General features: G+C 36.9%; 1 long non-coding RNA gene across 1 annotated transcript in view; it reads right to left on the bottom strand.

Annotated features, from left to right (window-relative positions):
• The window catches only part of LOC128081482 (uncharacterized), a 310,754-nt gene extending 291,808 nt beyond the window's left edge, over positions 1-18,946 (bottom strand). Inside the window, exon 1 of the long non-coding RNA XR_008207204.1 lies at positions 18,848-18,946. This is a non-coding gene — a long non-coding RNA (uncharacterized LOC128081482). The remainder of the gene's footprint in view (positions 1-18,847) is intronic.
• Between the last annotated feature and the right edge of the window lie 3,431 nt (positions 18,947-22,377).

Raw genomic sequence — 22,377 nt, 5'->3', positions numbered from 1 at the left:
TCTATAGCCAATCAAGACACAAATTTTTCCACAGTTAAAAAGATTATTTTACTTCTGTAAAAATATAAGTGGAAATAACATTTTCTTAGATTATAATTCATATCACCAAAGCAAAAGAAAGTGTAAGAATTTTTCTTAAGAGATGGCAGCATTCTATATTATATTACTGGATGGGAATATGGACCTCACTGAATTTTTATATTAGGAAAAAAGTATGTTTATTCAACACACTGAGCCAAATTCTCAATTGTCTTGCCATATCAATATAGCTATACAGTGGAAATTTAGAAATACTACTATCCAAATCTGCTACAGTATATAACCTGCTATAAGTAGCTGAGTGAGGTATGAGACAGTAGAGAAAGCATCAGTTCTACTTCACATTTATTTAAAGAGATTGGAGGCATAAGTATAAAGCCTTAGAAAATCCTAGTCAGTGCAAGGCCTTTGTATACAAGCATTACACTACCTTGTGTTATTGGGAAAACAGATTTTTTTCCTCTTCCATCAATCTAAGTCTATTTATTTAGAAATTACCAGGTTATTAGAACTGCTATCTTAGCTCTTGCATTTAATTTTCAATCTGCATTACATTTTGATATCCTAGCGGCAGACAGAGAGGTGGATGGTTCCACTTCTGTAGCTTCCAGTTCTGTAAAATGAATCTCGGTGTGAAAAATGAAGATTAATGGGCTTCATAATCATTTTGTTCTGCTAAAGCCAATTTGAATAAAGCAGAAAAAGAGATCAGATATGAAAACAGCTTTGGATAAAAATAAGTATTGTACATAATTGTGAGCTCATGCAGAAATTGTCATTTTATTTTCTCTCATGCCTGTATGAAGCATCCTTCCCATATGCATGCTGGATTTTCATGATGTACTCTTTCAAACCGCTACCTACACAATGCACAGCAAAACATCTAAGAGATGAAGAGAGCTCACTGCCATCTTGAGCACACGATTTTCAAGATTCCGTGTTCATGTTGATCTTTTAATGGCTATTTTATTTCTGTTCTTCAAGTGAAAGATAGGATGGTTTAGCTTAGGATAGATGTAGCAATGATGACCCCAGTTGTCCACTCTGTCCCTTTCTGTGGAACCTCATCTGCTTCTTTTGTTGCTCTTTAAGCGTACCACAGGTCAGAGTTTGCTTTTGGATTAGCTTAGTGTATAAAGATACTTAAAAAGATTGCCTAAGAAAAGCCAGTCCAGCACTCATCCACTGGAAGTGCTTTCTTGCTGCTGCAATGTCAGTTTAAAATTCATCCTCCACACTCTGCTTTATTTTTAACTTTGTCACCATATCTGTTATCATGCTGCCCTGGCATGTTCAACAAGACCCTCCAGTAATCATCTGGGGAATGCTGCACATTACAAATATATGTAGCACTATACTGCACTAGGTAGGAAATACTGCAGTATCATCTCTTCACTGAAATCCTGCAAAATCTCCCTTTCCCTTCCAGCAAAATAACACAGAAGCCATAACATGCACTAAGTATAATTTAAAGTTTTGTGACTGCTGGCTGAACACCAGCCCATGAGAATGATAAATATTTTACTATTTCCAGCATCTGGCACTAGCAAAACTTTTATTTTTAATTTATGTTCCGTGACTTGACATCACCTCAAATAACCTGCTATACTCAGATGTTTCATTTTGCAATAGAAACAGAAAGTGATACACAGTTTTTAAAATATGCAAGAGATGCCATGACGTCCTGCCCTGGAGATGGACTATTGCCAGCCTCATCTTTGGCTGCCTTACCTTGGCAATTGTTTGGTACCAGTTTTTCATGTCTGCAAGGTGACACTGCAATGTGAATATATGCACAGACATGGAAATAGTAACAAAGAAGGACTTAAGGTACTGTACTTTCTAGAAGAGGAATCATTTGTTGGACCAGCTATAGGTTCACTGTGTACAAAATGAAGCATTTTTCTGCAATTGTGTTCCTTATTATAGAGAAGGTAAATTCTTTTTTCTCTTTGCGCATTTAATGTCGAATTCTTTGGAAGGCAGAGTTTCCTCACCACAAATATGCAAAAAATGCTTTTAAAAACCACTATAATATAAATAAGACATGAGCACTAACCAGACGGTATTAAAATACTTCATACAAAGTGTGGGCAGGTGCATGAGGAAGCCCAAGTCCATTTTATACTGCAGTAAAAGCTCCAACAGGTTCCAAACAATTCTTCTTCCAAGAAGTGCCAACTGTAGCCATTAACTGTAATCTTTTGCTGTGTGCAGTATACTTTACACCAAAAATGATTAACATTTATCTGTAACACATATGTAGATAAAATAAGTATATATGTGAACCTTCTGAATATACGGACACTGAGAAATAAAAATAAAAACCTTCCTAAATTTAATTTGAAAATTACCTGAGGCTGCATAAAATCAAGCGTGTGAGCTGTGGCTGACTGCTAGCAGAGATAAATTGCAGAAGTGTCTGACCTCGCTAACCATGACTTTGATATCTGATGGAATCAAAATCCATGGCTGACAAACTCCTAAGGATAAAAAATATCACGTAAATTCAAGGAGGTGTCAATGGTTATGAAAAGCGATTAAAGAAAAGTGAGACACCATTAAGTATAGCACAGACGTAGAACTGTATTCTAATGGAGAGATTTTTTGGAAGTTTTCCAAGAAGCATTGGTGGATCAATAAAGAGTAGAATTAATCTCTAAAACACCGGGAAATGTGAAGCTCAGCCTTTCATCTATCTTGCACTCATGGTGTTGCACTGTGTATATCAGGGATCCGATAGCACTGTGTGAGGTTGCTGCTGCACCATCTGTGCAAAAATGCAGACCTAAACTAAAGGGAAATGCTATAGGAACAGAGTAGAAATTTTAGCTCAGTGTTTCTTTTTAAACATGGTAGCAGAGGGGCAGTCTGACATGACAGCACCTGACGTGGAAGTGCATATAAATTAGAAGTATGGGATTGAATTCCTCCTGGTGGAAAAAAGCGCTCCCATTGACATTCATGGACACCTGCTGAACACTGATGGAGACCCAGCAGTGGTTGTGAGCACAGTGAGGAGGTGGGTGGTGCGTTTCAGCAGTGACGACAGCAACAGTGCTCACTTCCACTGGGGCAGATTTTTTACAAGTGTGGCATGCAGGCTTTTGTTCACTGCTGGCAAAAATACATAGTGGTGACTATGCCGAAAAATAGTGTTCTGTGGCTTAGAATATACTCTATCAAATAGTGTTATTCTTCTTTTTGTACCTATTTAGTTTCCATGGAAATAAATAGGAGGCACTACTTTCAGAGTGACCTATGAATATCTGAAACTAGTTTCTCACTCACGCAGATACCTTACTGTAGTCATTAAAGATAATTTTATAACCTTACTTTTAATTAAGACAGATAGCATAACTTACCACTATGTTTATTTATCAGGGTAAAAGTGAGACAGGAAGCCAGATCCACACCAAGTAGAAACCCAGAAAAATTAAGTGCAATGGTCTCCCTCCTTTAAATCCTTTGCCCATGCTCGAGTGTCATATACTTTCAAAAACTGAAATGTCATCAAAAGAATATCAACACTGATTGGCTTTTGAGTATACAGTAAGGTACACTGCATACTGTGCACAAGCATACAGAATTATAAAACAACTGGTGTTGATTTATGTGGTGTTGTGAGGCACCCCTGGAGTCCTGCCACTGGCTCAGAGCAGAGGCAGCTCAGCAGGTGGCTCAGGGTGGGTCCTGCAGGATTTGGATGGAGACTCCAGAGATTCTGGAAAATATGTATCATTTAGAAGAAGGCTGCAACACAACTTGTGCATGACCTCAAAAATTGCTTTAAGTCCCTCAGCAGCTCACAGCCTTATGTCTCCTTTTCTTTTCTGAGAACACTGCTTCCCACAGTTTCCACTGTTCGGAGGATTTCCACTATTTTTTTTTTCAATTATCACTCAGAGCTTAAGTGAACTCAACCTATCTTCTACCTACAAAAGATCATCACTAATTTCACTTAAGTCCATAAACAGTGCTTACAAAGTAAATATACACCCTGGAAATGAAATTTAGATCTTTTGAAAGGAATGGAGTCAAGCACCCAGCACAAGTCCCTTGAAATTAATAGCAATTAGTAAAAATACTTTGCACAGCACAAGTCAGATTTTTCATTTGAAAAACATCATGTATTTGTGAGTGAAAATTGATTCTATGGTACATGTTATATATTCATGATTTAGTTCTTGACTGTGAGTTAAAAATGAAGAACAGTTCACTGAAATATATATATTTTTTCCTCTTCAGAAGACTATCCTTTGGAAATCAGTATTACTATTACAGAAAAGCATGGCTTTTTCTTCCTACTGTTTAATCTGATGAAGTAACCTAGTTCAAAATTTTATCCTTCACTGAATGAATTTCTGAGCAGATGAGAAAAAACAGCATTATCCAACAAAGCAACCTGAGGGGCCTCTGGATGGGAGGATATGGGATCAAAGTCTAAATTTCTACAAGGCTTTAAATACATATAAATATAAAAAATACATGGCTCCATCCACTTTTTTCAGCGTATTCCTTCAACACGAGAGCTTTACTGGGCAGCCAATTATTTTGCTGTGTGCATTATCACCTGTTCGTCAATGAGTACATTCAAGTTCTAAAGAAGAGATGCATTATGAGTGAACTAAGTCTTATTTTGATGAGAAACATAAATAAGAGTGCATGTGAGAAAAAAAATAGGTATACATCATGGAAAGTATGCTTAACATAGACAAAGAACTCAGAAATCTCCATTCATTTTGCTGGGTTGGGTGACAAAGGCTGGATGACAAAGGCATAGCTACTTTGAACCAAATTTGACATAACCCATACCTATAACCATTATTTTGTGGTCCACAAAAGTACTTTAAATCACTTTCAATACTATTCAGACTCATGGGGGAATATCATTTTTCATGTACTAAATAGCAACTCAGTGATTTTATTTCTATTTAGATCTCAGTCTTTCATTAAACCTGAAACACCTTCCAGTGTTATTTTCTTCAGGAGACAACAAGCCAAGAAATCTATTATTTACCTAATTGTACTCATGGCTCTTTTCTAAGCATAATCACACCTTATTCATAATTTCTCATTTATTTAGGAATACATTAAGAAGAATTAGGCTCATTCATGGTTAACTCCGAGGGAACAGCTAGTGCAAGGGCAATAATGACCAGATTTGAGGATGTCAGTGAATTCTTAGGGCAACATTGCTACCAAAAACGTTCTCTGTACAATTCAGATTATTTTTGGTCTGTTGCCCATTTTATGAATGGTCTATTCTTCTGTTTTTATTAATATTGTTGACTAGCTACAACAGGTGACATTTTTATCCCCTTAGGCTGTCCATTATCCAAATGAAGGGCCATCTGGAAAGGGATTCTGTTCAATGAAAAATGTGACAGAGCTGATGGCTTTTTAACTGCAAGTCATCTATGATTGCTGGTAAACACTGAAAATTAGCATTGATCCCCCTCAAATGAAAAAAAACAACAACAATAAAGTACTTCAGACAGGCTTATGGAAACACCTTCTTGGCAGATGTGCATGCTAATTAATAATTGTAGATGGCAACCCTTCCTCATTTTTGTAAATTAATGCCAGTTGAATTCTCTAAAACAAATAAACAAGACTACAGATGGGGCAGCTACTTGTATATGCCTAACGCAGCATATGTAGATTAGGAAATGAGGTGGGCATGAAATCTGTGCCACACTATAACACAGGTAGTAGACAAGCACCATTACCATAACCTGCCACACTGAGAAAATCAGATAGCTCATCCTTTTGCCCTACCAGGTTACATTCTGGGAGGGTTTCCAAAACTGGAGGTTTTGCCTCTCATTTTGAAGGCATTCAGTACAGAAAGTAGTGCTGGGATGAAGTTGATAAATAGTCATACATTCAGGTGTAGGCACAGAATAAGATTGGTGCCATTTGGGTATCAATAACCCCCCCCAAATCATATTTTTCACCACCACAAGAAGAATTATTGTAATAGAAAGTTCAAATATAATCCACTATTTGTCTTCCAACAGCACAGTTCCTTCTAGAGTGATGAAAATGCATCTGTAATGAGTATACCTGCCAAAATAATTTGGAAACTGCTCATTGGCTTTGATGGAATGGAATCAAGCTATCCAAGACCATCCCCTAAAAAGCTTAGATAGAGTCTGACATATCCTGAACAAAACTGAAATCCGCTATGAGCACCAGCTGTTAAGATCAGAAGTAACAGAAAATAGTTTCATAGTTTAAAATATTCTCTGAACTGAAATATTGTCATTAATGTTTTATTAAGAAACTGTGCAATGTTTTAGTAATTAAGAAGTGTTGGTGACATTTAAATTGGAGGCTATCTGAAAATGTGTTTGGGGGATTTCTTTTTGTTTTTATGATTTGTGATCAGAACAGCCATATTTACTCAAGTATTGACAATATCCTACTTTCTCATATTGGAAACCATATATGCCACTCTTTCTGCATCTGGTGCCACCTTGGTTCAAGTGACAAAAAGTAACACGATCTTCATTTAACGCGTGTGAGTGTGTGGCTTACAACAATGTTAGTATATCAAACTGACTGCAAGGAAAAAAGGGCAAAGGCAAAAAAAGATGAAGAAAGTCACACAGAAAGAAAGAGACATAAAGAAAAAGATAGAAGAAGAAAAGAAGAGCAAAAATAATAAAAGAACAGTAGAAAGAAAGAGAAATAAGAAAATCCACAGTATTAATGCTGAGGTTTTCCAATGTATCAACAAATAAAAGTAATAGACTTTGTTAGAGCACAAAACATGAAAGAGTTTTTAAAGTACTGTTCTGCACAAGATAGCAAACTGTAAAATCAAATTATTATTGTCTGCTTGTCTAACATGAAGGAAGTATTATCAACAAACATCCTGTAGGTAGGAGATAAGATACTGGAGAATAAGTACTGTAAAAATACTTTATCACACAACTAACATTGATTAGGTAATTTGGACATTTCATATTTAATAAAAAACTATTTAAATCAGGAATCATCAAACCTGTAATGACAGGGCTTATTTATGCGTTGTCTGTGTCTCCAACCATTTATTGAATTCTCAGTTTTTAAGAAGCACTCTTTTAAAATGAAGGGAGCAAGTTAAATACTTAGTATTATTTTTAAATTAAATCACACAACTGCTGCAAATAAAAGGAAGCCTCCTGGAGCATTCCCTAATAATGGAGATAGCAATTGGCTCGCAGAACACTTGACTTGTTTTTTCACAGCAGATTTGAACTGGGCTGTAATGTAATGTATCAAAAATGATTTCTGGTCCTCTCTGATATCACAAATCATAAATTGTATAAAGCAACACAAGCAATCAAAGATCCATTTGAGCTGTGATTCGTATGCACATGTGCTGAAATGGTGCTGCTCAGTGCTCTATAATCAGGACCACAAATATTTTTCATTTGTTTCCCATTTCATTAAAGCTGCAAAAGGAGAAAGTGAATCAAATACAAAAAGAATGAAGTTAGGATATAATGCCAGCATGTTCTTATGTCATAATTTTATCACCTTTGTGTGCGTACGTATTTGTGCAAAGATATTTGTTCTTAACTCCTGAGCATAAGAGATTTCATAAAGTAATCATGGAAAAGGTCTCTTGCTTCCCTCCAAAAAAGGGTTTCTCTATCTCCAAAATGCATAAAACTGTATCTTTGGTCCCATCATCATTAATTACCATATCATGACAATTAGGATCTTGTTCTGCAGGACATCACGTTATACTAGTGAACAGTACCTCCTAAATAGCATTTTCTGCTTTTTATTTAGACAGAACGGCTATTAATGTCAGTCAATATCTGAGCACATTCGATGTATCTGTATATACTATTACTATATAAATACATAATTAGACTGTGTATCGATGTTCAGTTAAGACAGTTGGTACTCAGAGTCTCTATTACAGATGAGTGGAATGTACATTTGGAATTTACAACTGTTCAGTAAGCACATAGGAATCAGCTAAAAAGTCTCTACTCCAAAATTCACCTCGCAAAAGGATAAACAAAGAATAAAAGTACAGAACAAGGAGATGAGTTGGATCTCATCTTTGACTAGCTTTATTCCACAACTGTTTTATTTTTAATATTACAATTCTGCATAAATGTGATCCTGTATTTGAATTTGATTTTTTTCTCCAAGACAATTAGTAACTATTTTGGAATATAAATACCCAGAGAAACAGAAAGGCCACAGACTACTTATATGCAGTTCTGTTACTGCAAGAAAATTGAAGAATTTCAGAACTATCAGTTATGATAGCCTTTTCTTAACGCTGTGATCTATTTATTTCAACTCTACCATTGGTGGTGATCATTACTCCACTAGATGTATATTTTTAATGTTCTTTTAAATTCACATCATTGTGGTTCTGCGTGAAAACTGATGATTTGCTACAGCCATGATGGTTTGCCATTTGTAAGCAATGGAAAGCATGGTTAGTGTTAAAATATTTTACTTTATATGATTTATTCCAAAGGAAATGCCAAGCGTTGGTTATTGATTAAAAACAGCAAATTATAAAACTGGAACTCATTTCACAGGCTGACATATCTGCTAAATAATAAAACTACATTTGATTATAATATTTAACTTGAATTAGAATTTTAAAAAATCCTTTATTTCTTGCATCTAACCTGTATAGCACAACCAAGATCCTATTTCTCAGAGTAGTTACAGCTGACAAAGGGACAGAGTTAAAACCCACTAGTTATATTCTTGCTCCCCATTTCTCAAAGTCAAAAAGGAAACTAAGATGATTTTTATAAGAACAAAGCAGACAGAGAAAGAGACAATAGCTTGAATAATGATTTAGCAATGATGGAGTCAGTCCAATAAATTTGGCTTTCCATTACCCTTATGCCCACATATTCCATGGAAACATAAATTTGATAGCAGTGCCCATTTAGGAAAATATTTCTTTTCTATGGAAAACAAAAACAAAAACCATAAATCAAGGTTGCTATATGGAGCATGAAGAAACTCTCGGTGGTCATAAACTCCACCTCTTTCAACAAAGCAGGTCAAGCTACACCAAAACGTTTTCTGACAGATGTTTCCTTAACCTGTTCTTGAAAATCTTTGATATGAGAAAAAGTCCATAGCCTCCCAGGATGACATATCCAAGTGCTTAACTATTGTTACAGTCAGAAAAGTGGCTTTGGTTGCTTTCGTTTCCTGCCATCCAATCTAAAGCTCCCTCTCTGAAAATGAATCCCATTACTTACTGTCCTATCCCCTATCCTGATCTGCAAAGGACATGGGAAACAATTTATTACCTTCTTTTCTGTGATAGACTTTATTCCTTTTTAGACTGGTATACAGTTGTATTTTCCTGTCTAAACAAGCCCAGTTCTGTCAATCGTTTCTCAGAGATCACATTTTCTCTTATCATATTTATTTCTATCCCCTGAACTGACTCTCACCACTCTGCACTTTCCTCAAACATTTAAAATCAGAGACGCTGCTGCAACCAAGTCTGCCAGGATGGCAAGGATTAGCAAGTCCCTCATATGCAATAAACAGATAGCAATGTTTTAAAAATCCTTAAAGTCACTAAAAGCCCAAGGCATATTGTTAATCCACAGGACATGTTTTTAAACTAGTACTCCAAATGCTGAGACACATCAGTGAGACCTACAGCTTGCATCCTGTGTCAGCAATTCAGTTTTATAAAAAATTTAAGTTGGACAGTGCAAATTGTGGGAGCAACTGAACTGGTAATCACTTCTCCCAGACAACACACACAGCAATGACCATATGAAGAAGCGGCTGAAAGATGAACCTTTGTCAGCTGTTGGGTCTGAGTTTGCTGTGACAGAAATAGCGGTGTAACTCACCACTGAAATAACACACGTGCCAAGTGAAGTGATTGGCCTTCAAGTTTATCAAATCTCACTTCTAACAAAGTTGCTGGAGCAGCCCAGCACAATGTTGAACTACTTCATGAAGCTCTAGGGAAAAAAAAAAGATGTTAAACGGTCGCAACTCAATTCTTTAACATATTTCTGATTAAAATATAGAGAAAAAAAAATGAGAAGGGAAGGAGAGGGAAGGGAAAGAAAGGGATGGGAAGAAAGAGAAGTAATACATATCTCAGAATTTTACACAACTGTACTGTATTAATTATTCCTGCAGTGCAAAGTTTTTTAGTATCAACTAAGAGTGCACATAACAAATGAGTTACCCTGTTCATTCAGAAATATTACACTAATACTCTGCTCTCCAGTTCTCCCACCTAAATAATCCTAAATTCATGACAACAAAACTGTTTAGATATTTCTAAGAGGTCAAAGGGTCAAATAATTTGTGACTACGAACAGAGAAAAATCCCAAAGTTTTGGTAAAGTGTATATTCATTACTTATGTAGAATTTTTCCAGTGAGCATGCCTGCTAGAGGATGCCAACATGGATTTGCAATGGAAAAGCTAATAGTTGGGGGTGTGGAGCAAAGTAGAAACACATGCTGGCTAACAGCCTACCTAATAGGCCAGAGGGAATTCTTATCTGATACCAGATAATAATAAAAGACTCCTTATTATCTCTAACAGCATGCAAATTATAGGGAAAACTCTGCAATTCCTTTGACACCAAAATGTTTAACTTAATTTTGTTTTGGGATCAAACTGCATCTCAGGAAATTCAGTGGTGGTTTCAGTTATTATAAGAAAGCTGCTTGAATTTTAACCTGCAAAATACTGTATTTTTATACCACAAATCTGAAAAGTGTTCATTTCCTTTCAGAAGAATAAGTCCCAAGACATCTAGACAAAGGCCCAGGGCCTCTTCACTCTGTCTTCTGTAATGTCCTCACTGATTCTTTTCACAGATTTAACCATTATCTCTGCTCACAACCACTATACAAAAAGATGGATGAATAGCTTCCAGTGCAGCTGCCACGAATGTCCCACTCCATAGATCATCTAATAAGTTGAGCCAAAGCGTCAGCCCGGACTCACTGCATCTTTTCAGCTGTCACCCTACATTACCTGGGGCCCTTGAAACCAGACTCACTTCAGAAGCAAAAAGATATATCAGAATAATAATCGGGTTGCATTATTATTTACAAATGGGGGAGTTTAGGCTTGTAATGGTAGTTTACAAACCTCATAATGAACTCTTTGCTGTCTCATGAAAGACAGAATCACGCTGACTTTGAGCAACCCAGCAACATACATGGATATGTAGCTGACAATTGCTACATGGAGGAGTAAGGGCTACTTCCCTGTGTAGTTCTTACAAGCAGACATCAGACCTGTAGAGTAATCAAAAGTCAGCCATCCAGATTCTAACTGAAATGACAGATAGATGTATTATCTGAAAGGAGACGTGCATTGCATTCAGTCAGCCTTTCTAACATCTATTCTTTTGTGACAAAAGTTATGTGAAAGCTGCAGAGTCCTGTTCCTGAGGGGTTTAATGAAGAGAACCGTGCACATTTGCTTGCAAATTTAAACCAGACCAACTTCAGCTTCCAAAGGGAAATACCATCTTTCCTTTCATCAGCTTATTTATCTGCTCTCCTTAGCACCAAAACTATATACCCTTTCAGAGGAACTGAAGAGCTTATTTTGTAACCCAAAAAGCTCTGTAAATGTTCAATTCAGTTCTTTTGATCATAAAAATCAGTAGAAATTGCTGATTAAAAGATTGTGACGTTTTTCGATATTGTATTAGTGAAAGACTACCGAGTCTTTTCTAAAAAATAACTGCAACGAGCTACTTTACTGTTTGGTGATCTGTACCCAAGGCAATGATCTGAAACAGCACCACGTCCTATAGCTTCGAGAGCTGCAGTCTAAAGCTTTATCTACTATAGTGAGATCAACTCCTTTGTGTGATACCCATAACTGATGTCAGGAGCAGCAAAGTAAAACCGCTCTCTTAATTATACTATCAACTGTTAGGGCCGTTTCAAAACCAAAGAATTGCCAAAACAATGAAGATTTCAGCCTCTTTAGATTTCTGTTGAGAACAATCAATTAGACATCTCTGAATTGCTACTGATATGTGCTTTAAATTCATTTAAATGAATACCACGATGAGATTATGGTGAGGGAAATGTTAAAGATGTTAGAGACACAGGGAATCTGAAGGAAATTCACCTGCAGTTAGAAAGACTAAGTTTTCCTCTGTAGCATTTCCTTTACAGCCAAGAAATAGTCAGAATGAAAGGAACCACATCACACACTGACAGGTCTGTTACTGAGCCTAGTGATGAGTTTGTATTAAAACCTAATTGTCTGAATAACCCTAACCTTTTGGGAATAAAGAATGCACTCAATAACAAACAATTAACCACTATTTGGATGGCATCACTTACTCTAATGAGATCCATGCCCAGCACTTGAAAGATGGATGAATAGATATATCAAAGGGATTCAGATGCCTGAAGGCCTCTAGTGATGTGTGTCATTAGCACTTAATATAGGCTGATACAAATTTATCCTAGTCAACTAAACTTACTGGATTCTTACCCTCTGAAGTATGACATCCCTTTCTAATTTCAAATTAGAAAGTCCTGTTATTACTTTATCATTGTGTTAAGAAGGTTAAAAGTGAAGATAAAAGGAAAATGAAGACATGGTAGCTTTTTAAACATAAAAAATCAGTTCACACTTTCAAAAATTGCATAATGATGAAAGCTTAATCACACTGTATATCTCATTATCCTGAAACAGAAGCTTGCCTCTGTAATGTACAGTATAAGAGAAAGTCAGGATGCAAATTTTTAGTTTTCTTTGCTTATCGTGGATCCATTTTCATGTGATTTACATTTTTGTTCAAATACTGATCTCCTTATGCCTCCCATATAAACCCAGCATGATCTTGAGCAAACTCTTTTAGCTGACAATACTAACAGAAGCAGTGCTAGGCTGGGAGTCTGCTCCTTACTATGAAGGATGTGTTCAATTGCTGCAGGGGAATATCCTAGTAGCAGTCTGACACAGCCCAATAGACTAAAGATGTCATTAACCTCACAATCATTAATATGTCCTCCCCTTAGGTTTCTTCCAAATTACAGAACAATAACAGTAGACTATCCAAAGATATGTTTTGAAAAAAGAGTTTAAAAAAAAAAAGAAAAAACTTTGACTTAACTGGCATCATGCTTTTGAATTAAAGGCAAATAGATATCAGTATGTAAGACACTGAACATCTATTTCAGATATGTTTTTGTTTTATAGTTGTAGTTTGATTGGTTTTGGTTGATAGGATTACAGGGAGGGAAAATTGCTTTGCTGCCCTTCTGACGACATGTCAGTGCTTGAGCAATGCCTTTGTTGTCCTCTGAATTCTTTTGCAAGCACCATCAAGTCTAAGTTTATGCTCATTCATAAAATGTGCAACAGTTCAATTGCTTGTCAGCTTCACAAATGCAAGCAGCAGTGGGACAGCTGGCAGGATGACTCTTGGAGCCAACGTGAGGAATGACAGCAGTCAAAAGAGATGCAAGAGGCTGTGGCTGGCTGAGCAGTGCACTGGAAGGCGCTGAGTGCCAGGTGGCACATCCAGGACAAGGTGGGAGAGCTCTGTGTTCCATGTATTTTGTCTGGGGGAACTACATTTTAAAAAATCAAAACAATTGAAAGAAGTGAAAAGAACAGTATGTCATGTCAGGTAGAAACAGACCTCGGGTATGTGAGGAAAATGCTTTCTTTTTTTTTTTGTCTTTTCTTTTCTTTTTTTTTTTAACCACAAGAACGTTGGTAGATACATTATACAGCTTCCTCAATTTTACTGCATGTTATCTGGAGAATTTAAGTAGGGAATACATAGAATTGTTTATTTACACCTCCAGCCATAACAAAATATACTCTCCTCTGGAATACCTAAGCAGCCAGATGGGACTTTTCTATTAACTGACGTTCCTGAAAGCCTGAGGTCCTAATGTCCTACTTCACCATAGAGGATCCATGGAAAAGGGAGTGAGCTCTCAGAATTATTTTAATGCAGATGCCAGGTAAGATCAGTGCGGGAGCTTTCTCTTTGCAGTGCTATTTTCTTGCTTATCTGTGATGATGTCATCAGCACATGTTTGGATGAGGGCTCTCAGGCGTGCTCAGGAGAGAACACCTTCAGCAGTGTGCTGTGCCCAGTGGGATGGTAGTGCTGCTTGCACTGATGGCTGGCAGCTCAATGAAGCCCTGTGTTTCCCAGAGCAGTAGAGCAGGGGCGACCTTAGCACTCCCGGTACTCTAACTGAGTTTAGATTAAGGCTCTAAGGAAGCAGTCAAAGCTGGAGAAACATTTTACCAAGAGCTTCTTCACAAAGAAAGTAAAAGCCCTGGAATTTCAGTTCAATAGTTTTCATGATATTGGGAAAATATTTAATAGTGAAGTATCAGCACAGAACATCTGAGTCTCAGGAATACTGCCCAAAGAGTGCAAATGCTGCTGCATCAGACCAGCTTGCTGGTCCCCTCAGTCCCAGCTCAGTAAATAGTCAGCTACCTGTTGTCTTGTGTGGGGATGATGCATCTCCACCAATGCACTAAGCCAATTATGCTATTGTGTAGATAAGAGGGAAGTGCTTTCCTCAGTCCTTTTGTGATCTCTGTAGGCTCTCAACCGTGAAATTTTATTACTGTTATTTTAGTAAGAATTGCAAGTATCCTGAAATGATCCAGGCTTTTTAAAATTCCAGTTGCAACATATTCCCCATGGCACAAATCCAACAGGCTTTAAATAAAACGTACAGAGAAGTTTTTCCTCTAGACTCTTTGCAATTTTCCTGCTGTTATTTCTAAGGATAACTTGTCCTTGTACTCTAAAAAAAACGGGATCCCCACAAAGGATCCTAAAATTAACACTGAATTTGAATTGAAGTATTACCCAAGAGAAACATCCTGTTCCCAGTTTTACCATCTGTTTTGTTTCAACAGGATGCACAAAAAAAAGAAAACCATTAAGCAGAGCACATATTTAATATTTCTGATGATATGAGATGTGAAGCTTTACCAAAATATGTCTTCAACAGGCTGCAAGCAGAGAAAGCAGCCTGAAACCTAAAGCCAAGGAAGCTTTACAAATACAGCAAAAATGGTAATAAAATGACAATATAGAAGATGAGATGAAATGCTGTAATTCTCACATTAACATGCAACGTCACATTACACGATCTTAGGAATTGAAGGGTGTAAGATAAGGAGAAAAAAAGCCTCATGCTCTATCGTGCTAGAGAGAAAAGTTGCCTGCAGCAGCTTCTCTGAGCCAGTCTCATATTTAATCCTCGGACGGTTTAACAGCAATGGCAAAGGGTCAGATTGGGAAAGCTGAATCTCTTGGTGCCATGCCAGCCAAAGGGGAGGCAGAAAGTAATTAGCCAATCTTGCCATTTTGCCGGGGCTTGATAGCAAGTAATGTGGTTGGTATGATTTACCACAATCTCAGTGTTGCAAATGGTTCTTCAACTTTTGTAATGCTATTCCATTATTTAAATTTGTGTTGTAAGAAACTGAATTTTTTTCTCATTAGAGCTCATTTGCACTTGAACACATTGCAAAACCAAGAGGAATACAAAGATCTTCAAAGGAGGTGCATTCTTCCACTGCCTAGCACTAAGAGCAGAACCCATTATCCTGAAAGGTATTAAGTATGTAATACTTTAAGCTTATATTAATTACATGGGTGGGACCAAACTTATCAATCAGACACAAATAAAAGGTTCTCTAATACATATGTATGTATTAGCTGGGGTAACCTCACAATGCATGCTCCAAACATATTGTGGCAGAAGTAAACTGAATCAGCAGCCCTGTAAAAAAAAAAAACCATTATGGGAGAACACACTCAAATGATCATCAGTTCTAAGGAAGGTGGTGCTGGTCTCCTCACTGGGGTCTCAAACCTCAGGAAAAGAAATGTTAAGTGGAGCTATTCTCAAACTACCTGTCAAGCCCGCTACCAAAGACTTTTGATTTCAGAAGAATGGAAGTAACCACAGCTTGAATCCATAATGCTTCGAATCCAAATACTGGACTTATTGGAACTAGAGATAATTCAGGGGAAGAGAGGTGATAGGTTAGAAGTTACACACAAGATTCATGGGATAATTTGCAGAAGAACATGATTGTGATCATTCCTGGTCTGAGCATGCTGCTAATGCGCTGGTCTCTGTTTTTCCTTAGAGAAGGAAGAGACTTCTTTTTTAAGGAAGATACTTAGGAATGTCTTTCCAGCAAGAAGAGAGCATTCATTTTTCATGGGAAACAAACAACTTCTACCATTTGCAAGGAATTCTATGAATCACTTCAGCCTGCTCCTACACTTGTGCTGAGCATATCCTAAATAAACAAAGAGCAGTGTAGTTGCTTCTGCAACTGTCTGGAACAAGGGGAAGAGAAAGAAGAGCAGAGAGTATCAGAGGGGAGCATCAATGCAAAGGTGTCTCTGGGACAGTTATTGCTGCAAGTAGCAAAATTGGTAACTGCTTGTTTTCTGTCATCATAAGGGCCTGATTGTTGGCTGTTTGACTTAAGCAAGCATAAGAGGAACAATCAGTAAAACCCTGTACCTGACATTCCTGCAGAATCAACGAACTTACAAACTGAGCTCCAAGCAGCATTCATGTTGCAGGAAATCTCCCACAACAAATCACTTTGGTAGCACTAGCATTTCCTTCTCATTGATTTAGCTGGCTTGTGCTTCAATAGTTCTCCCTATTACCGGAGCTAGGAATTAAAACAAAGGAGAACAACACCTTTTCCCTTGGTTTTGTTTTTTGGAAAAAGACATGAATAACTACATAAGGGAAAGTGCTGCGACTTGTCCTTTAAGACAGGGAGTTCCTGGTGCCAATTCCGTGTGTAATTTTTAACACAGCGAATAACAGGTGGGACAGACTGACTTCCACAGTTTCTTCAAGGTAGGATGGTATAGTCTTACCAACTCAAATCAGACCTCACTGATTTGCAGAGTTGAACAGTTTGCCATTAAAATGGGCAGAAAGAAGAAGAGGAATTGAGAGAATAGTTTCTGCCATGGCAGAGCTGAGCATGACAAGGTCATAAAGGATTTCTTCCCCAATTCACCCGTCCCCTTCTTTGACACCGAGACTAAAAGCAGTTATAGAAAATTCAAACATTTTTCTTCTCTCAGATACATATTATAAATAATTAAGGTACCTAAAGCACTTGATTCCCATGTAAAACTGATCTTGTGATAATGTCTATAGAGAACTCATGCATCACAATTACTGAAGTACGTACATGAATGCATTATTCATGGCCACAAAGTGCGCATACTATCTTACTCTCAAATGACCCTCATTATTTGGGACATTCCTCATTTTAGATTCACATTTATCTCTATCCCACACTGAGGTTGCCATCTGGTCATTTTTTTCTTTACTGACTCAGCCAGTTACTTTTACATAAAGCTCGTTTAAAGCTGAGCACTAACCAATTGTCTTAAATAGCTTCCATAAATAAAAATAAATAAAGTGTCTGTGATTACAAAGGAAAGGAAAATCTGTAGGCCTTTACAGATCCTCTAATAGTGTAAGAACGAAGCCAAGGTTAATATAATCAGTATTTGTTTCTCTAATAAATCTTCCCATTAATTTTTAATATATGTAACAAACAATGCAAAAATACAGTCCAGTGAGAAGCTATATCAAAATGTAGATAAATGCACACATACAAACTTTAACCTGCGCAATACACAAAGGTCAACAAAATCATTAGCAATGAAAATTAGGAATAACAAATGACAAAAAGCTAAATGCAACAAGTTATTTTAGACAATAATGTGAAACAAGCAATACAGCATTTGTACCTCAAAACCACTGACAACAGCATCATCTAGGGAATTGTGCACATGCGAGTAACACACAAAGTATTTCCTTTTATTAGTCCAGATAGCACTCAGTTTATTTTAGCTTTCATACATTTTTTCTTTCAATAGAAAGTCTGTGCATTTACAGCAGCAGGCTGGGCCAACACTATTAGCTATTATTCACTTGACTGAAAGAATCCTTTTGCTCAAACTTCATTTCTGACTGTTTTGGTTGACTTTTTTTTAGGAACTGTCTAGCAATTTGCTGCAGGCAGAACTAGTAAACCAGAACCATGGAAGAAATAGAAACAGTTTGTCAGCCAAGGAACAGTCACAAATAGGAAGAGGGAAGATACAGCGCTCAAAAATTGCTTCTCTCTTTTTTGGTACAAGAGCTCCTTATCATGAGTGAAATCCCACCAAACCCCACTGTGCTTAGCCCTAAGTGCACAGAGGAGTATTTCTATGTTTGACTCTAAATTTTAACCTACCTGCACCACATGCAAGCTGAGATAGAAAACTCTTTAAATTGCCGGTCACACGTTTATTGTATGAGTTGAGAAATGACAATGAATCTACGTGGGAGTTTGCAGCTGAAGTTCTAGAGCTTTAGTGACAGGCACATGTCTCATGGCATCCAATATTTTCTTCCTCCATTGTAGCTGAATGTCCTTTTTAATAGCTATACTTTTCTATTTAAAAATACAACAGGCAATAGACATTTTTTTCCTTGCTACCTGAATACATTCAGTAATTTTTTATCAGTTGAACAGACTATCTGCCAATAAAAAAATTTCCAAACCTGTGTATTTTGACTTTGTTTTTCTTAACGTTTCCATACAGTGTATCAGTGCTGAAATATTTCATTCTTAATGTCAGAAATGTATAAAAACCTTGTTTCAATTACATCTTTTGCCACCACTTTTGCAATATCCTTGCTCCTTCATAGAGGAGATACTTCCTAAATAAGAATGTGAATTCTCCAAGATCATCTATGATCATCAGTCCTACCTGCCAGGTGTTCTGGAACTATATGGGAGAGAAGCAGGGTTTCAACCTCAGCAATTGCTGTTGCAGTTCAGTGCAAGAACCACCATCTGCCAGACAAAAGCCTGAAAATGAAGGAAAAGGAGTAACATAAGCATTAACTACAATTCATGCTGAGAACTGGAACATTATTTGAATCAACAAATTGGAGGTCTTGCTTTTCACTAAAATCCACAAATTTTTGCGAAAGGACGATTTTCCACATGGTTTAATAGTTATTTCTTTTTTGCAGTTGCTCTGCAATTTAAGGCAGGATTCTTGAATGCTCCATCACTGCCTCCTGCAGCATAATTCATCTTTTGTCTCTGCAAACATGAATGAGAATTCTGGTCTCCTTGCTCTCGCATTTGCCCTTCCTATTCACCCCTGCAAGAATACTCAACACTGTTTAGAACTTCAAGTTCAAAATCATTTATTGTTATACAGAATACTATTAAGAGCTTTGACTGGGATTCCTACTTTAGATTTCTCCATTTGATTAACAGAAAATAATCACTCTCCCACTCTCCCTCTCTAGTGATTTGGTTAATTAGCTGATAGAAGCAGCACAAATAATTTCTACATCAGTGTACTTATTGTTTCAAAAATTAAGTGAAAATTAGTCCCTTACTAGATGATTAGGATTTTATATCTGTTAATGAACAACAATAGTCTGCCATTGCCATCTTTTAATTTACTTTTAATCACCAGCTAAGTAACAAAAAAGTGTCTTTTAAAATAATTAAGACTACATATCAGGTCTCTGTAGGATGTCAACAATAAAGGGGTTAATGATGCATTCAGTCATCATGGAAACAATCAAAAAATGTCTTGCTTTATTCAGTCCAAAACAACTCTTACTATCTAAATGCATCTGTGCCAGAAAATTCCCACAAGCTTCACAACATTTTTCTTCTGGTAGCAATCACAAAAAAAAAAATCCCATTCTGTTAATGATGGAAATCACCCATGTAACTAGGCCAAGCATTTAAATTATCTGCGAAAAGAAGCCACTTTTTCTCACTAGACAGAACTGTGTAAGCATCACAGTACGACTTTACTTGTGACAATGTGACACAATAAAAGATGCCTACCCAAACGTAGCACTTGGAGGCATATAATGCAATTTTTTTCCTGTCATATTATTAACACCTTCCTGCACTTACTTCTTTAGATATATTTACAAGTGAAAAGTTGAAGAACAGAAGTCTCTGTGACACTTAAGAACAAGCCTATTTTGGGGTGCAGTAGGGTGATAATTTTGCTTTGAATGTGTTGAGTTTTTACACAGCTGCTTTGTTAGTACATATGACATCTATGTTTTCTGTCACAAAAGTAACCCACCGTAATTCTCACTGAGATCTTAAAGAAAACAGGCATAAAAACATTGTGTGCATGTGTCTGCAGGTGAGTGTGCATAGCTGTGCTTTGACTCAGCCATCGAGTACTGTGCACAAAAGGGAGATTACAGAGAGCTAAAGCTGTTTTGTTGACAAGTGTTAAAAAAAAAAAAAAAAAGTAAAAAATACTCCACTCAAATGTCAAAGCTGTTAAAGTGTGAGAGACTAAAGAATATTCAGAGATGTTCCAGAAGGGAGAGACAGGTATTACACTTAAAATTGACCAAAACATTTATAGTATGTGGAGCAGTACTGCACCAAACAGCGAATGCAGCAATAAGCTCTTTTTAATTCTTGACAAAGAAAGTAAATTGTCCTAAAAATTCTGTATTATGAAGCATCCAACACATGTATTGGCACTCCAGAGAGCTGCTACAATCTAATGCATGTGCTCCCTTTGAAGGCTGTCTTTTCAAGCAGCACATGTTCTGGCCCATGGGACTGCAGTATGTAGAGCACTGTTCGGAGACTAGTAGAGGGCCATCTGTGCTCTGAGTGAAAAGACTTTAGTCAATGTGGGAAAAAAATCCCATATAATTGCTCTCTTCACAGCTCCTATTTTAATTTGGAGAATAATATGTGAAAATAGTGTAGAAATGTGAGCTGGCAATAGCCAAATAGGTAACTTCATCCACATCCCTATTGGTACAAGATGGCTCCCAGCCACACACTTGGGGAAACAGTGGAAGACAGGAATTAGAAAGAGCAAATGCTCTTGCCAGCTAGGTACACCTTGCACATCTACAATTCCAGTTACATTACATCCTGTCTTTCTGCCACAGTTTCTGTCTTCCTTTCCTCTTGTTGCCTTCCCCTCTTCTCAGAGTTTGCGTCTTTAACTGAAGTACCAATTCATCACAGTAATAGGTACCTATGCTTGCCTGTGCCTAAAAAATGTAGACTGACTATGATGCAGGCTCTCCAGAAATTATAATAATAGCAAAAAATGCAGTAATCACACTGACTTGGCCAGTTGAAACTAGTTGTGGATGTCACGTGGTGTGGCATCCAATGTCCATCTGCAGTTGCAGATTGTTCCCTCCATAACCCTCACCTGAATATTAACATCACTGCGCACTTTTGTTTTTTTGCTTTCATCTCATTAATTCTAATTAACACTCTTTTAAACATATTCAGTAATCCCTTGCATTGTTTTGTTATTCCATTCCCTAAAACCTTTAAAATAGCCCATCTGTAATATTGGAGCTTAATTGACTTACATTTTTAGACAGCTAGCTGTAGAGCATCCCAACCTGTAACATGTAAGAGAAAATTTCACCTGTCAGTGACTTGATGTCTCCATTTATATAAACAAATATACAGCCATTTTTCAGTCATGCTGTTTAATACAATCCTCCATTTTTACCAGAAGCTTTCAGCTTTCTCTATATTTTGGAGATACAGAGCTCTGCTTTTTCTTTGTTGCACTCTTATTTCTTCACTGATCATTGTTACTATTGTGAAGTCTATTGTGGTCTTACTATTATTGCCTAATGGTATATGAGACATACATCATAATGATATACTGTCCATCTCACCAAGTGGAAGAGGCTTCCTGGAGAGGTGGCTGATACCCCATGTCTGTCAGTGTTCAAGAGACATTTGAATAATGCCCTCAGTAACATGCCTTAACTTTAGTTAGCAGTGGAGTGGTTGGGCATTTGGAGGAAATGCTCTCTGAAGAGCTTTTCCAACTGAACTATTCTATTCTGTTTTATGCTTTTTGAATAATATCATTGCTGAATGAAGTCTCCTTTTTAAAGAAAAACACTTAGGAATTCCACAAAAATAAAATCCCAAACATCTATGAGGAGTTCCAACAGGCATTCCAGGTGTTAATTTTAAGAACCAGTTTTGAAAATCTTGACTGAGGTGCTTGTTTTGAGAAGATATGCAACTACAAATATGGAAAAATATACATAAAAGTGCTTGAAATTGGAAGTTTTTTTTAACTTTTTAATAAATACTTCATGAATGTAGAGCAAAACTGTACCTAATGGCTAGTTTTCAGGGTAAAGTAGGCAATTCAAAGAGAGTTACAACACTTGTTTCAAAAAAAGACAGCTATTTAAAATGTAATGAAATACACAGGGTTTTGTTTGTCTTTTTCCTCTA

This window comes from Tympanuchus pallidicinctus, unplaced genomic scaffold (genome assembly GCF_026119805.1).
Source record: "Tympanuchus pallidicinctus isolate F22 unplaced genomic scaffold, pur_lepc_1.0 scaffold21, whole genome shotgun sequence".
NCBI classification, from domain to species: domain Eukaryota; kingdom Metazoa; phylum Chordata; class Aves; order Galliformes; family Phasianidae; genus Tympanuchus; species Tympanuchus pallidicinctus.
Note: the sequence above shows the minus strand (reverse complement) of the source record. Positions and strands in the feature narration are given on the sequence as shown.